We start from the raw sequence: 18,590 nt of genomic DNA, 5'->3' as shown, positions 1-18,590 counted from the left end.
ATGTGTATATAGCCGAGAGAGACAACCAACACCAGACACAGGGTAGGTTCTACCACTACTAATGAAGGGTGCAAGGAAACCTATATAAGTGCTCAAGTAGATAGATAATGATAGATGTATGTGTCCCTACGCGTTTCATCTAGTTTATAGCCCCAGAATCATCAGGGGACACGGGGCTGACACTGCCTACAGAATACAAAACAAAAATAGTGCTTAGTTACCTATAGGTGTATTTAAGATTAGCGGTAATTGTATAGCCCATTATCACCATTTAGGGCCTCCAATGTACCACTCAGGCCTCATGCACACGACCGTTGTTTTATTCCGTGTTTGTTGTGCCGTTTTTCGTGATTTTGTGCAGCAGACCCATTGACTTTCAATGGGTCCGTTGAAAACTCGGCTAATGCACCGTTTGTCATCCGCATCCGTGATCCGTGGTTTCAGTCCGTCCAAATAACCTTTCCTATTATTTTCGCGGAAAACGGTTTGTGGCCCATTCAAGTCAATGGGACCGCTAAAAAACACGGAGGCACACAAGATTGCCGTCCGCGTCTGTTTTTTTACTATCATTTGCATGGCAAACCTGTCTTAGATTTTTTTTTTACTTTCCTTTATGTCTCGTGATCCTCCAAAAATAAAGGAAGACACACGGAAACAAAAACAGAAACCGATCACGGAACAACGGAACCCCATTGTGCGGAACGGAACACATCAACTTTTGTGTGCATGAGGCCTTCCTCATATCGATGTGGACGGATTTGTCCTCAATGTGGCCATCTAGGGCGGTGTATGGTCCCACCTCCGGATCCAAATACGCCTTATAAGATGGCGGGTGCTGCGGCAAGGGTGTCTATGAACAGGACTGTGGGCTTTCAATTTTAGATATTAGATTAAAAGTTATATTTTACTACTGCCCGTTTTATAGGATTATAGATTAGATTGATTGATGGTTATATATATTGGATTGATGCCGCCAAAACCTGGCGATTTTGACAGATCAGGCTGACCATCGGATTTGTATAGCAATGACAGAGGAAGTAGTGTGAATATTTGGCATGTTGACTTTTAAGATGTTCAATTCTGTTAATATCAGGGAGATAAGCCACCACTAGAGATGCCCGGCAATGGCTTATTCGCTTCTATCAATTCAGAACATACGCATGCTCGGCCAAGCCGAGAGTGCACCTGTGTAAAGGAGTCAGGAGGAATAGCTATTGCTTGAGCCAACAGCTATAGATTGTTTATGACCGGCTTAACATAGGCCCTCTCGTGTATGTATTTAGGTTTGCTCTTAGGCTTTTGTTATCACTGGTGTTATTACTGTGGTCGTTATCACAGCATTATATTCTGTATACGACTTTCAATCTACAAAAGTAAATTACAGTAAAAGAAAGCTATGTGCGCTTTTGCAACAAAATGTTTTGTATTGCTCCAATTTAGTCAAAATAATATTAATAATATTAATAATAATATAATATAATAATAATCATATGTCTTGACTAAAAATCTCCTACCATTATGTAGGTACAGCTCTGATGCAGGCCTATGGTGGGTCTTTATAATTGCTCCTCTATGCAAAGTTGCCTTATATTTATGTTATATGCACGTGGCAATTCAAATAAATGCATTCCAATGGCGGACACGGTCTCTAAAAGGGTATTTCAGTGTCAGCACGTAAAGCTTAAAACTTTTCCTAAATGGGCAATGTTGCATAAGATGCCTTATTGAGAGTGCATTTCTATTCATTAGCTATATTATAAAGTTTTATGGAAACCAATGAGCTATCGCGTACTATGAACTCATTGGTTTTGAATAATAAACATAAATTCATGATTCATAATGTTTCTTTAGATTAAGACGCTAGAAAACAGGTCATTTTACACATACAGTGAAATAAAGGTTCATTTCTGCTCTGTGGTGTAATACAGCACATGGAGGGCAGATGGCAGCAGAGAGCTTCAGATGTCACTGTTCTTCATGGCACTGCACCAGTCTCCAATCAGGTCCCACACTGAGGGTTTCCAGCCGCACAGAGACACATTTGTCAAAGCACTGAATAACAAGGAAACTTTCATATCATTAGATTTACTCCATGAAATTTGTGAGAATACATGCTCTATTATCATATTAGAGAGGCAAGCATCCTGTCTATTGGTTATATGGTCCATAACATAGGATTTTGTTACAGCGACAAGACTTTAAGTTATGGTTCATAAAGATAATTTACGTGTATAATCAACTAAACAAAACATTGTGCACTGCGTTATTCAATGTAACAGCTTTCTACACCTGCCAATAACCTCATTCTTTACTCCGCAATATCATATCCAATACTGAATGCATTTTAAGCTTTGAAACCAGAGGTGCTGGTCTTAGATGTCCTGGTGACTTTGTGTAATTAGTAGGAGTCATAGCATCCATGCACTACCTTCTTCTTAACATGTAATGGCTATTTATGTGTTGCTGGGTATAGTTTTCATTGGCACTTCTTCAACCCCAAAAGCTACACTACTGCCTGTAACAGTCACGGTCCCTCCCGTGACAGAGGTGAGAAGATCGGATAGACTTGCTGCACGTGAGGCTATTTGACATGTCTCTGTTTTCCTCTATGTATGTTGTTGTTTGGCAGGATCTCACCTCTCCTCAGGTGCCGCTCGTTATCAGTGATGAGGCTTTATTTAGATCTGCCTCACACTGCTGACCATGCTTGGAGTTACTAGTGCTGGCTTGTCTTGGATCTCTTGCTTCTCCATACATCTCTACACTAAGTACTTGTTGCCTTCACTGTTTCTTATTATCTGGAGTGTGTTGTTTCTAGGCCTCAGGGAGACGCAGGTTCCTTCCTTCAGGAAGGAACCCGCTGTCTCTTCCCCTGCTACCTATCCTAGGGCTCGTAAGTTTTAGCAGGTCTTTAGGTATCGAGTGAGTATTTCCACCATCAGGATCTGCTCATACTGGCAGGAGTAAGGGAAAGGCCTAGGGATTACTAGGAGGTCATCATCCCTCTTCCTTAGATTTTGAGGCCTAAATTGTTGTTCATTCGTTGTGGTGTGTATTGGGTGTTTTCCCTTTCCTTTAACCTGTGACAGTAACACTTCCAACCACCATTTTAACTCTTGTGTATACTATCTGAAAGGGGAACATAACAACCATCAATGAGCTTCAGCAGGGCATAGCGTGAGCTTGGAAAGCCAGAATCAAGTGCCACTGTCTATGAATCGCATCATGGATTTGGCATGTCCAGTGAATAAATGATGAACCATTCAGTTGAATCATATATTTCTACATTTCTTCTTCAGTAGGTGATGTAACAGATATGTATGACCAGATATGTGCAGTGTTACTACTACACAGTGTCCCACTGTCAGAAGGGCTAAAATGTGTGGGAATTATTGTGTTGTATGTTTCCTGTCTTCAGGCTGCAAAAGGCTGTTTTGGTCCTGAGGGATGGTTTTCTCTCTATACATTTCTCATATATAGTTGTAGTGTCCCACTAGGTAAATGTGGGCACTACACAAGGGTCAATATGGCCACGTTATTGGTCATTGTATTTTTTTATTATGTTTGTATGTGTTTTCCCTGTTATCTCCTGTATCAGGTAGTTTCTCCTCCTAGACAGTAGAGGGAGCTAGGGAACCCCTAGTATATAAAGTTAGGCCCAGACAGGAAAGGGGGAGTGCAGTATAGTCTAGGAGGCTAGTGAGTGCAGTCTAGCCTGCCTGAGGGTCCTGAGCAAGGAAGCTCAGAAGCTGCCACCAGGAGAAGGGTTTACCTCCTGAGAAAACCAAGTTCCCTTAGAGGTGCAGTGCAGAGCCAAATTGATTCCAGCCAAATTGAGAGCTTAAGGGCAGAAGGATCTATTTAAAGCAAGGAGACATATACCTGAGGAAGTTTTCCCTAACCAAGGATAAAGCCAGCTATAGGGCGTACGGGCCTTGGGAGAAAGACAGACAGGATTCTGAGGAAAGTGCAGCCTGATCTGTAAGTTTTTAACCCTCTGAGTATCTTGCAAGAACATTGTGCCTGACAATTGATGTTATACCTGCATGTCACTACCTCTTACATATGGAACATTGACCAAAGACTGTATATAGTTAACTGTTTCAGTAAACAGAAGTTTTGGTTCACTACAACATCGTGTTCCTCAATTATTCCTACAATAAATCGGTGTGCCACCGTTACCGGCACTGGCGTCACAAACTCAAAGGGATCTTGCCACCGGCACATTAAAAACCTGCAACATCCAGGGCACCTCACCTACCACCCGGCCTGGTCCCTATATACAGAGAGTATTCCAGGGGACCCCTGTGCCAGCCTCTCCATTACTGCTGTACTATAACCACCCTCCGTTAGTAACTACCCCTGTGAACTCACCATTCGCCTCACCCTGCAGGGCTGCGTACTGCATAATGATTCTCTGGGATGAAAGCTTAGTTCTCTGAGGAGTGAGAATATATAGCTTCTTCTCACTTCCTTTACTGGCATACTACACTAACTGAACTAGGGTGGGATGCAAGGCATTTAAAGGAGCCCATCATCGGATCTGGACTAATGACATGCTGATACTGCTCTAATCATGCAGGTTCCATTGGTAATTGTTATTTTTATCTCCTCATTTATCTCCCCATTTTGAAGAAATCGTCATCTTGAAGAAATGTCCCTGACATGCCCAAACTATGAGACCTGGCGTCTGAGGTTCTGCTATAAGCCTGCTCATCCAGCTCCGATTGACATTCCTCTAGCTTGGCCATGCAAGAGATTTCGAATGCACCAGTGATCATGTGGCCAAACTAGAGGAATGTGAATCAGAGCTGGATGGGCAGGCTTACTGAGAGATTACATGGAGTCTCCCTAGTGACTGCAGGTCACAGAGTATTTCAGGGTATGTCAAGGGTATTTTATGAAGGTTATTTTTTCAAAACGGCTATGAGGAGATAAAAATAACAATTACTGATGGGTACAGTACCATGAGAACAGCAGCAGCATGTAATTAGTTACATAGGCCAGATCGTATGACAGGTTCCCCTCAACATATTAAATAACATTAAATACTATTCCTAGTCGGAACTGAAGCAGAGTTTGGTTTCAAGTTTCAAAGTGGTTTTCCACTTTAAAAATTAACTATCAAAGTTATTCAACGAAGTCACACTTCACAAATAACTTACTTTGGCTCATCGGAGCCCATACATTCTAATACGGATCTCCGTACAGTATTATTCCAAAGTTTTGAACTAAGCGACTTCGGATAAAGCATCCGAAGCTCGCTTCACTCTCCCTGAGAAAAAAATGAGTGAGCAGGTGGACATCCAAAAGCTTATCGGGAGTCAGGGGTTCCCCCAAAAAATAACAGATCTATATTCTTGTTTGCCATAGTCATTGAGATTCTGTTGTCTTAAACGTTGATTGGAGACATTTATCCCCTTAGATGCAGTGGTCAATTTTGAGGCGGTCTGAATGACTCCTGCAAACGGCGATTGGAGGAGCTCTTGGTTGTCTGTAAAAGCCCTGGTCTCTCTAAAGAAACCAAAGTTTTTACAGCTGTAGTTCCTTTGGAGCATTGCAGGTGGCAGGACTTCATAGGAACATAGTGAAACTGCAATGCACTGCAATGACAATTCATTGCAGTGTATTGGAGAATCAATCTAATAATTGATTTTTATAGCCACTTAGGGGGACTCCAAAAAGTAAAAAAAAAAAGACTTTAGATAAAAAATGTAAACTTTTTATTAATTTCCTATTCCCATAATACTAAAATAAATAAAAAATAATAAACATTGCTGCGTCCCAAAATGGCCATACTATTAAAATATAAATAAATGTATCCTGTACCTTGAATGGGATAAAAATAAAATGTAATGAAAACATACATACTCCAAAATAGTATTACCACTCAATAAATGAGCCCTGACAAAGCTTAGTAGACATAACTATAGAAAAGCCATGGGAGTCAGAATATAGCAATAAAATGAAAAAAAAAATATATATATATACTTTTTTACAAAAGTTTTTTTTTTTTTTTATTAAAACACAAAGAAAACCTATATGAATATGATATTGCTGTAATTGTACTGACCAAGAGATGAAAGGTCAATATTACTGCATATGGAATGCCATTAAAAGTTTGTGGCACGTGGCAACTAAAATACAATATCTGACCAGGACAATGTTTAAATCTCTGAATTATGTCAGTGCCATTGCAACCAACTACTTGCTCAGCTCAGGCCTCAGGACCAGGATCACTCTGTTTCAGTGTCTCTGACCCCTGCTCACATCTCACCTCTCTTTTCTTTTCTTTTCTTTTCAATTGTCTTTTTATTAATTTTCAAAAGGAATGAAGCATATTACAATGATGCAGTATGAACATGCAATTGTGGTATACTTGAAACAACACGTTTTAGAATGATAACAGTTTAAATTGTGAAAATCCAAGCCAGTTCCGCTAGGAAAGGAAAAGAATAAAGGAGAATTGCATGGTCAGAAAAGTGTGTAGAGTATTGGAGGGTAATGGAATGGGGGGAGGGGGGGAGTAGGAAAACGGGATATAAAGGGAGGTTATTAGAGTATCCTGAGTACAGGTTGTGTAGTCTTGTAATGTAGGGGGGTGATCAGTAAGTAATTGAAGGGCATGCGTGGAGGAGCGAAATGAGATCCAATTCTGCAACGTCCGTTGAAACTTCATATGTGTGCGTGTTTCCCGAGCGGAGAGTTCTTCCATTAGAAAAATATGGTTAATTTTGTGTAGCCATTGGGTAGAGGAAGGGGGTTTTTGTTGGTTCCAATATTGGGGAATTAACGATTTTGCAGCGGCTGTGAGGAATTGAAATAGCATTCGGTCCTTTAGTGGGATCTCACCTAATCTAACGTTGAGAAGAATGGCAATAGGTGTGGGATCTTTATCTAAAGCACAAATCTTTTTAATTAATCCAGTTATTTCTGTCCAGAACGGTTTTATTATCGGTCATGACCACCACATATGGAAATAAGTACCCTGTGATTGATTGCATTTCTAACATATATCATTAGACAAAAGGTTCATCTGTTTTAATCTTACGGGAGTACGATACTACCTAGACATCGTTTTAAATGAATTCTCTTGAAGCTTAATACAGCGGGAGTTGCCGTGAGAATGTTTATAAATTTGTTTAATTTCCGTTGGTGTCCAGCTAGTGTCGAAGTCCTTACTCCAATCCATTATGTAACCTCTCTCAAAGGGAGATTTTATCAGTTGTAATATGTTGTAGATTTTAGAGAGAATGTGTCTGGGGGTAGACTTAGTGGATATGAGATTTCCAAATTCAGAGAGTTCCCTTAGATTAGAAGTTTGGGAAATGTAGGGCAAGATGAGAGCTTTAAGGTGGGCTCTTTGGATGGTGTGAAGAGATAAGTGTTGAAAGGGGTCGTCATCTTTATCTGTTTCTAAAAAGGAATAAAGCGTTATTTTGGACAGGTTTTGTGGGTTGAGACCTACGTCTTTAAACTTTTTTAGATGTAACTCTGGGATGTCATTTACCGTCATCAGTGGGGAGAGATCGGGACTGATGCTTTTCGCATATACATCCCAGATCCTCAATGAGGTCCGAGTAACATCTCACCTCTCTACTGAGCCTTTTTCACAAAATAAGATGCTGCTAAGGGAAGTAGTAGAGAAGCACAAACTCTGCTGTCAGTTAGGGTTGGGTCATATTATGTTTTATGCCTCCGTTTGGCGTACACGTTAGGAAAAAAAGGATACAAGAACGGAGCACACCACGTTCTTGTATCCTGCACATGCTGGTAAAAAAAAAATAAAAAAAAAATGGAACTCTATGGGGAACGGATATGTACGGGCCTGTATGTTATTAGTCTGAGGCATCCGTTTAACGTATACGTTTTTGTATACGGTAAATAGACAGGAAAAATGTGATGTGAACTCACCCTTAACCCTCAGCACAGAATATCCTGACCCTTGCCAACGTCAGGACCAGTTCTGAACTTGGATTTAAATTCAGCTCTGGCACTTTAATACTGATAGGCCCACTTGTGTGGTGAATGTGAAATGTGTTTGTGCCCCCCCAGCCCCCTTGAATCACAATAGGTAAAAGGCAGCGGGTGGCCCTGGACAGTGATCAGGAAATGGTGTAGAAGTCTTATGTGGGCCCCGTGAGCAGTGTTCCCTGTAAGCTGCGTGGCCACGCAGCTTCCTTTATGCCTCCGCTCAGGTCCCTCAGAACCTCTGCACAGGCCTGCTCACCACCACAGCCCGTTTTTCAGGGAATGTGATGCTGCCTGTGCCTGAACTAACCAATAGCCAAGCTCTATACAGTAAGGAGCTTTGCTATAGGTTAGTTTGGGTGGACAATGGAAAGATACAGTGCTCTGCAGCAGGGGAAGCTGCTAGTTATATCTGTGGTTTTACATAGGACTGCAGGTAACACTACCACATTATCAGGACTAGTGTCATCTGTGGTTTTACATAGGACTGCAGGTAACACTACCACATTATCAGGACTAGTGTTATCTGTAGTTTTACACAGGACTGAAGGTAACATTCTCTGTACTCAGATAGCCATCACTGTGTTATCTGTGTTGTCACATAGAACTGCAGGTGACATCTACTATATGATCTGTACTCAGAGAGTTATCACTGTATAGGGGGGCCCACTGAGACTTTATCGCCCAAGGGCCCACATGAGCCTGGAGCTGGTGCGGCACGATATGTGGGTGGGGCTGTGTGTGGGTGTGGCTTGAGGGTGGGTGGGGACACAGGTGCCCCATAATCTCATATTGCCCGGGGGCCCCATGAGTTGTCAGTCCGCCCCTGGTCAACACTTTAGTCAGTCCATGCTCTATCATAAATGGCGAGGTCAGTCAGTCCATAATCTAGAGTAAATACTGCCATCACTTAGTCCATAGTCTAGTGTAGATGCTGCAGTCAGTCCATAGTCTAGTGTAAATGCTGCTGTCAGTCCATAGTCTAGTATGAAGGCTGCAGTCAGTCCATAATCTAATATAAGTGCTGCAGTCAGTCAGTCCATAGTCTAATTTAAACACTCAGTTAGTTCATAATCTAGTATTGTACTGTAGACAGTAATTTCATAGTCTAGTAGAAATGCTGTAGATAGTCAGTCCATAGTCTAATGTAAATGCTGCAGTCAGTTAGTCCATAGTCTAATATAAACGCTGCAATCAGTAAGTCCATAGTCTATCACAAGGATCAGCAACCTTGAGCACTCCAGCTGTTGTAAAACTACTACTACCAGCATGCTCCTTCCACTTGTGTGGGAGCTTAGAGAGCAGCCAAGCAAGTTTACATGATGGGAGATGTAGTTTCACGACACCTGGAGTGCTGGAGGTTGCTGACCCCTGGTTTAATAGAAATGGTGCAGTCAGTCAATAGTCAAATGTAAGGGCTCTTTCACACAAGCAAGTTTTCCATCTGTATGCGATGTGTGCAGAGAACTCATAGCATCCGCACTGAATCCTGACCCATAAATTTCAATGGGTCTGCGCACATAAGCATCATTTTTCATGTATTATAGATTTGCATTTAGGAAAAATCACAGCATGTTTTATTTATTTTACACACTTATACAGCTCTGACATATTGTGAAGCGCTCTAAGAGACATTATCATCACTTGCTATCCCTAATTGAGCTCACAGTCTACAGGGAGTGCAGAATTATTAGGCAAGTTGTATTTTTGAGGATTAATTTTATTATTGAACAACAACCATGTTCTCAATGAACCCAAAAAACTCATTAATATCAAAGCTGAATATTTTTGGAAGTAGTTTTTAGTTTGTTTTTAGTTTTAGCTATTTTAGGGGGATATCTGTGTGTGCAGGTGACTATTACTGTGCATAATTATTAGGCAACTTAACAAAAACCAAATATATACCCATTTCAATTATTTATTTTTACCAGTGAAACCAATATAACATCTCAACATTCACAAATATACATTTCTGACATTCAAAAACAAAACAAAAACAAATCAGTGACCAATATAGCCACCTTTCTTTGCAAGGACACTCAAAAGCCTGCCATCCATGGATTCTGTCAGTGTTTTGATCTGTTCACCATCAACATTGCGTGCAGCAGCAACCACAGCCTCCCAGACACTGTTCAGAGAGGTGTACTGTTTTCCCTACTTGTAAATCTCACATTTGATGATGGACCACAGGTTCTCAATGGGGTTCAGATCAGGTGAACAAGGAGGCCATGTCATTAGATTTTCTTCTTTTATACCCTTTCTTGCCAGCCACGCTGTGGAGTACTTGGACGCGTGTGATGGAGCATTGTCCTGCATGAAAATCATGTTTTTCTTGAAGGATGCAGACTTCTTCCTGTACCACTGTTTGAAGAAGGTGTCTTCCAGAAACTGGCAGTAGGACTGGGAGTTGAGCTTGACTCCATCCTCAACCCAAAAAGGCCCCACAAGCTCATCTTTGATGATACCAGCCCAAACCAGTACTCCACCTCCACCTTGCTGGCGTCTGAGTCGGACTGGAGCTCTCTGCCCTTTACCAATCCAGCCACGGGCCCATCCATCTGGCCCATCAAGACTCACTCTCATTTCATCAGTCCATAAAACCTTTGAAAAATCAGTCTTGAGATATTTCTTGGCCCAGTCTTGACGTTTCAGCTTGTGTGTCTTGTTCAGTGGTGGTCGTCTTTCAGCCTTTCTTACCTTGGCCATGTCTCTGAGTATTGCACACCTTGTGCTTTTGGGCACTCCAGTGATGTTGCAGCTCTGAAATATGGCCAAACTGGTGGCATCTTGGCAGCTGCACGCTTGACTTTTCTCAGTTCATGGGCAGTTATTTTGCGCCTTGGTTTTTCCACACGCTTCTTGCGACCCTGTTGACTATTTTGAATGAAACGCTTGATTGTTCGATGATCACGCTTCAGAAGCTTTGCAATTTTAAGAGTGCTGCATCCCTCTGCAAGATATCTCACTATTTTTGCCTTTTCTTAGCCTGTCAAGTCCTTCTTTTTACCCATTTTGCCAAAGGAAAGGAAGTTGCCTAATAATTATGCACACCTGATATAGGGTGTTGATGTCATTAGACCACACCCCTTCTCATTACAGAGATGCACATCACCTAATATGCTTAATTGGTAGTAGGCTTTCGAGCCTATACAGCTTGGAGTAAGACAACATGCATAAAGAGGATGATGTGGTCAAAATACTCATTTGCCTAATAATTCTGCACTCCCTGTAGAGCCTCTTTCACACGGGCAAGTTTTCCGACCGGCTGCAATGCGTGAGGTGACCGCATTGCACCCGCACTGAATCCGGACCCATTCCTATGGGGCTGTGCAATAGGCAGTGATTTTCACACATCTCATGTGTGTTGCGTGAAAATTGTAGCATGCTCTATATTGTGTATTTTTCACGCAACGCAGGCCCTATAGAAGTTAATGGGGCTGCGTGAAAGTCGCAAGCATCCGCAAGCAAGTGCGGATGCGGTGCGATTTTCATGCATGGTTGCTAGGTGACGATCGGGATGGGGACCTGATCATTATTATTTTTCCTTATAACATGGTTATAAGGGAAAATAATAGCATTCTTAATACAGAATGCTAAGTAAATTAGGGATGAAGGGGTTAAAAAATAAATAATTAAACTCACCTCATCCACTTGTTTGCGCAGCTCGGCTCGTCTTCTGTCTTCTTTTTTGATGACCTTGAAGGAAAAGGACCTTTGGTGACATCACTGCGCTCATCACATGGTCCATCAGATGATCCATGGGGGCACTACAGAGAAGATTATAACTCCGGGGGGGGGTATGGCAGGAGGTTAAATAATTACAGGGGGCACAGCAGGGAACATTATAAATACTGTGGGCAGTGGTGGAGGGCATTACTACTACTGAGGGCTCTATAGAAGTGCCTTATAGATTATAAGAGGTGCCCTATATTGAGACCTTATTAGTACTGAGGGCACTGTAGGGAGCATTATTACCATTGGGGATGCTATTTGGGGGTGGCTTCCGCCTGGCAGTGGGCCCGGTGATATCATTGGCACTAATGGACATGCTTTAGTGCTGCCTTAGCCTGTAAAATGGCTAGGGCAGCGCTAAAGCCACCCATCAGTGCCGGTCTGTGTTGGGCCCATGTTCATATATGCCTGCATTATTGAGAGGGAAAAAAATGAATATTTGAATATATGCAAATTATGCCCTAGGAGCAACGGGGCGTTACCATTACACCTAGAGGCTCTGCTGTCTCTGCAACTGCCGCTGCCTGTCTACTTTGACAGGGCCTGGCAGTGAAAATGTCACCCCACCAGGCCATGTTAAAGTGCAGAGGGTGCGGCAGTTACAGAGAGAGCGGAGCCTCTAGGAGTAATGTTAACGCACCCGTTTGTATGTAATAAAAAATCATTTTTCTCTGCAATGCAGGCACATAGGAACATGGTACCAACACAGATGCCTTCCGCTGCCAAGCGCACACGTAAAAGGTCAGTCCTTTAATTGTCCAAGTGTATGAGGGAGTCGTGGGGGATAGCTGAAGGCGTAGGGAGCATTTTACCGTCAGCTATGGACTTCATTGGGGGGGAGAAAGCTAGCACTAAAGTGCCTAGGGCAGCATCAAATCTAAATATGGACCTTCCCCACAGCACTAGCATGATGTAGTGTCGCACACAGGGGCGTAGCTAGAAATGACTGGGCCCCATAGCAAAATAATTTGATGAAGGTGAAAGTACATATCGTGGGGTGTGTATGTGTATTAGACAGAAGGTAGGGATATGTATATTGTGTAGTTTTCGTATTAGGGAGAGTAAGGGGTATCTATCTAGTGCTGATACACGTGTAGGTGAAGAGCAGCCCTGACATAATTAGTCTCTTTCATATTATAAGCTCCCCTTATATATAATTTACTTACAGTTCTGAAGACTCAGGGGTGCAGACAGGTTTGGCCTCATGGGTGCTGACAGGCTTGGCCTCAGGGGTGCTGACAGGCTTGGCCTTGGGGTGCTGACAGGTTTGGCCTCAGGGGTGCTGACAGGCTTGGCCTCAGGGGTGCTGACAGGCTTGGTCTCAGGGGTGCTGACTGGCTTGGCCTCAGGGGTGCTAGCTGCCTAGGCCTCAGGGGTGCTCCATAGCAGCCCCCAGTGCCTCTCCATCAGCCCCCAGTGCCTCTCCCCAGCCCCCAGTGCCTCTCCATCAGCCTCTAGTGCCTCTCCATCAGCCCCCAGTGCCTCTCACCAGCCCCCAGTATCCTCTCCATCAGCCCAAGTGCCTCTCCATCAGACCCCAGTGTCTCTCACCAGCCCCCAGTGCCTCTCCATCAGCCCCCAGTGCCTCTCACCAGCCCCCAGTACACTCTCCATCAGCCCCCAGTGCCTCTCATCAGCCCCCAGTGCCTCTCATCAGCCCCCAGTGCCTCTCATCAGCCCCCAGTGCCTCTCATCAGCCCCCAGTGCCTCTCATCAGCCCCCAATGCCTCTCATCAGCCCCCCAGTGCCTCTCCACCAGTCCGCAGTGCCTCTCACTAGCCCCCAGTGCCTCTCACCAGCCCCCAGTGCCTCTCCATCAGCCCCTAGTGCCTCTCACCACCCCCCAGTACCCTCTCCATCAGCCTCCAGTACCCTCTCCATCAGCCCCCAGTACTCTCTACATCAGCCCCCAGTACTCTCTTCATCAGCCCCCAGTGCCTCTCCATCAGCCCCCAGTGCCTTTCCATCAGCTCCCAGTGCCTTTCCATCAGCTCCCAGTGCCTCTCCATCAGCCCCCAGTGCCTCTCATCAGCCCCCAGTGCCTCTCATCAGCCCCCAGTGCCTCTCATCAGCCCCCAGTGCCTCTCATCAGCCCCCAGTGCCTCTCATCAGCCCCCAGTGCCTCTTCATCAGCCCCCAGTGCCTCTTCATCAGCCCCCAGTGCCTCTTCATCAGCCCCCTGTGCCTCTCACCAGCCCCAGTCCCTCTCCATCAGCCCCCAGTGCCTCTCACTAGCCCCCAGTACCATCTACATCAGCCCCCAGTGCGCCCTCCCCAGTATTAAAATTATTGGTGGGCAGTGCACCCTCCCCACCTCAGTATTAAAATCATTGGTGGGCAGTGTGCCCTCCCTAGTATTAAAATCATTGGTGGGCAGTGCACCCCTCCCCCCTCGGTATTAAAATCAATGGTGGGCAGTGCACTCTCCCCCCCTCGGTATTAAAATCATTGGTGGGCAGTGTGCCATCTTCCCCCTGCCCTGTATCAAAATCATTGGTGGGCAGTGCGCCCCACCATCATTGGTGGCAGCGGCAGTTCCGATCGGAGTCCCATCAGTGTAATGCTGGGACCCCGATCGGATACCATGGCAGCCAGGACGCTACTGAAGTCCTGTCTGCCATGGCCAGTTACTCTGCAGCATACTTACATGCGCTGTGGCCCACTGGCACTCCTTCTTCTTGTAACTCATCACAGGTCTGTGTGGCGCATTGCTTATGCTTATAGCAATGCGCCGCACAGACCTGTGACGAGTTACAAGAAGGAGGAGCGCCTGGTGACCACAGCGCATGTAAGTATGCTGCAGAGTAACTGGCCATGGCAGACAGGACTTTAGTAGCGTCCTAGCTGCCATGGTAACCTATCGGAGCCCAGCATTACACTGCCACTGCCACTAATGAGGGGGGTACGGCTTTACTGTTGCTCTCCTGGCTTGAGGGGGCCCCGTGGGCAACTGCGACTGCTGTGACCCCTATAGCTATGCCAGTGGTCACACATCACACTGCTGGTCTGTGTATGAGGATGAGCGGTGCGGCCGGGAATCTGCTGTGCTCCTCCTCCTACACAGACCAGCAGAGCAATGTGTGACACTACATCCTGCTACTACTGTGAAGCGCCAGCGGATGAACTGTGATGATGAGGAACTAGGTGAGTATATATTTTTTTAACTTCCTGTGAAGGGAGCACATATCTGACCATTACTACTGTGAGGGGGCACATATCTGGACATAACTACTATGTACTGGCACAAAGGGGGAATAATTACTATGTGGGGCCAATAAGGGGACTGGGTGTGTATAGTTATGCTTTGGGCAGAATTAGAGGCGTGACCTAGTATGAAAAGAATATATAAATATATACATATTGTAACAATATTCACAAGATGTTTTTTATTTGCACATATATGTTTATATTTGTATGTGTGGTTTGGGGTGGGGGGCCAGGTACATCCTTTGCACAGGGGCCCTTTGCTGCCTGTGCTGCCCCTGCCTGTAGAGGTGGGTAGACTGCAGGTAAAGCAGTCGCTGACTCCTATTTATGGCTTAGTTCAGCCTCCAGTCACTTGCTGTTGCTCTAAATCACTGACATCTGCAGGTTCATCTGGTGGAGGCCCCTTCTTCTTCTGTAGTGGTGGACGCTCCAGGGCGCCTTATCCAGGATGCTTTTTTTTTTAATCTCGAGATTGGCCCATGTAGAATCTTCCTGATATGTCATATTTCTAGTCTTTCCCTTTCCAATAGGTTTTATTTAACAAATATGGGGCCTATTTATGTACTGATATTCACCTGCACCTCCACATAACTTTGGCACTTCCTCCAGCAGAATTAAAGGGTTGTCTCACTTGAGCAAATGGCATTTAGCATGTAGAGGAAGTTAATGCAAGGCACTTACTAATGTATTCTGAGTAGGGATGAGCGAACTCGAACTGTATAGTTCGGGTTCGTACCGAATTTTGGGGTGTCCGTGACACGGACCCGAACCCGGACATTTTCGTAAAAGTCCGGGTTCGGGTTCGGTGTTCGTCGCTTTCTTGGCGCTTTTGTGACGCTTTCTTGGCGCTTTTTGAAAGGCTGCAAAGCAGCCAATCAACAAGCGTCATACTACTTGCCCCAAGAGGCCATCACAGCCATGCCTACTATTGGCATGGCTGTGATTGGCCAGAGCACCATGTGACCCAGCCTCTATTTAAGCTGGAGTCACATAGCGCCGCCCGTCACTCTGCTCTGATTAGCGTAGGGAGAGGTTGCGGCTGCGACAGTAGGGCGAGATTAGGCAGATTAACTCCTCCAAAGGACTTGATTAACTGATCGATCTGCAGCTGTGGATCATTGAGCTGCTGATCCTCAATTGCTCACTGTTTTTAGGCTGCCCAGACCGTTTGTCAGTCACATTTTTCTGGGGTGATCGGCGGCCATTTTGTGTCTTGTGGTGCGCCAGCACAAGCTGCGACCAAGTGCATTTAACCCTCAATGGTGTGGTTGTTTTTTGGCTAAAGCCTACATCAGGGTGAAGCTGTCACACCAAGTGCATTTAACCAGCAATAGTCTGTTCATTTTTTGGCCATATACAAAATCAGGGGCAAGCTGCGCCTGTCACCAAGTGCATTTAACCCTCAATGGTGTGGTTGTTTTTTGGCTAAAGCCTACATCAGGGTGAAGCTGTCACACCAAGTGCATTTAACCAGCAATAGTCTGTTCATTTTTTGGCCATATACAAAATCAGGGGCAAGCTGCGCCTGTCACCAAGTGCATTTAACCCTCAATGGTGTGGTTGTTTTTTGGCTAAAGCCTACATCAGGGTGAAGCTGTCACACCAAGTGCATTTAACCAGCAATAGTCTGTTCATTTTTTGGCCATATACAAAATCAGGGGCAAGCTGCGCCTGTCACCAAGTGCATTTAACCCTCAATGGTGTGGTTGTTTTCTGGCTAAAGCCTACATCAGGGTGAAGCTGTCACACCAAGTGCATTTAACCAGCAATAGTCTGTTTATTTTTTGGCCATATACTACATCAGGGGCAAGCTGCGCCCGTCACCAAGTGCATTTAACCCTCAGTAGTGTGGTTGGTCAAGCTGTGACACCAAGTGCATTTAACCAGCAATAGTCTGTTCATTTTTTGGCCATATACTACATCAGGGGCAAGCTGCGCCCGTCACCAAGTGCATTTAACCAGCAATAGTGTGGTTATTTTTTGGCCATATCCCAGTCTAATTCTGTCACTAAATCCATACCGGTCACCCAGCGCCTAAATACTAGGCCTCAAATTTATATCCCGCTAAATCTCTCGTTACCGCTGTCCTGTTGTAGCTGGGAAAGTTATTTAGTGTCCGTCAAAGCACATTTTTTGTTCTGGGTTGAAGTACAATTCCCAATTTAGCAATTTCATAATTTAGTGGTTTCTGCTATATCAGAGCTATTTGAAATCTATCCCTAAAAGGGTATATAATATTCAAGGTGCACATTGGGTCATTCAGAATAACTTCACACACACCCGCTACTGTGTATTTTCAAGTCTAATTCTGTCACTAAACCCATACCTGTCACCCAGCGCCTAAATACTAGGCCTCAAATTTATATCCTGCTAAATCTCTCGTTACCGCTGTACTGTTGTAGCTGGGAAAGATATTTAGTGTCCGTCAAAGCACATTTTTTGTTCTGGGTTGAAGTACAATTCCCAATTTAGCAATTTCATAATTTAGTGGTTTCTGCTATATCAGAGCTATTTGAAATCTATCCCTAAAAGGGTATATAATATTAAAGGTGCACATTGGGTCATTCAGAATAACTTCACACACACCCGCTACTGTGTATTTCCAAGTCTAATTCTGTCACTAAACCCATACCTGTCACCCAGCGCCTAAATACTAGGCCTCAAATTTATATCCTGCTAAATCTCTCGTTACCGCTGTACTGTTGTAGCTGGGAAAGATATTTAGTGTCCGTCAAAGCACATTTTTTGTTCTGGGTTGAAGTACAATTCCCAATTTAGCAATTTCATAATTTAGTGGTTTCTGCTATATCAGAGCTATTTGAAATCTATCCCTAAAAGGGTATATAATATTCAAGGTGCACATTGGGTCATTCAGAATAACTTCACACACACCCGCTACTGTGTATTTCAAGTCTAATTCTGTCACTAAACCCATACCTGTCACCCAGCGCCTAAATACTAGGCCTCAAATTTATATCCTGCTAAATCTCTCGTTACCGCTGTCCTGTTGTAGCTGGGAAAGTTATTTAGTGTCCGTCAAAGCACATTTTTTCTTCTGGGTTGAAATACAATTCCCAATTTAGCAATTTCATAATTTAGTGGTTTCTGCTATATCAGAGCTATTTGAAATCTATCCCTAAAAGGGTAGATAATATTGAAGGTGCACATAGGGTCATTCAGAATAACTTCACACACACCCGCTACTGTGTATTTCCAAGTCTAATTCTGTCACTAAACCCATACCTGTCACCCAGCGCCTAAATACTAGGCCTCAAATTTATATCCCGCTAAATCTCTCGTTACCGCTGTCCTGTTGTAGCTGGGAAAGTTATTTAGTGTCCGTCAAAGCACATTTTTTGTTCTGGGTTGAAGTACAATTCCCAATTTAGCAATTTCATAATTTAGTGGTTTCTGCTATATCAGAGCTATTTGAAATCTATCCCTAAAAGGGTATATAATATTCAAGGTGCACATTGGGTCATTCAGAATAACTTCACACACACCCGCTACTGTGTATTTTCAAGTCTAATTCTGTCACTAAACCCATACCTGTCACCCAGCGCCTAAATACTAGGCCTCAAATTTATATCCTGCTAAATCTCTCGTTACCGCTGTCCTGTTGTAGCTGGGAAAGTTATTTAGTGTCCGTCAAAGCACATTTTTTCTTCTGGGTTGAAATA

This window comes from Bufo gargarizans, chromosome 3 (assembly GCF_014858855.1).
Source record: "Bufo gargarizans isolate SCDJY-AF-19 chromosome 3, ASM1485885v1, whole genome shotgun sequence".
NCBI classification, from domain to species: Eukaryota; Metazoa; Chordata; class Amphibia; order Anura; family Bufonidae; genus Bufo; species Bufo gargarizans.
Note: the sequence above shows the minus strand (reverse complement) of the source record.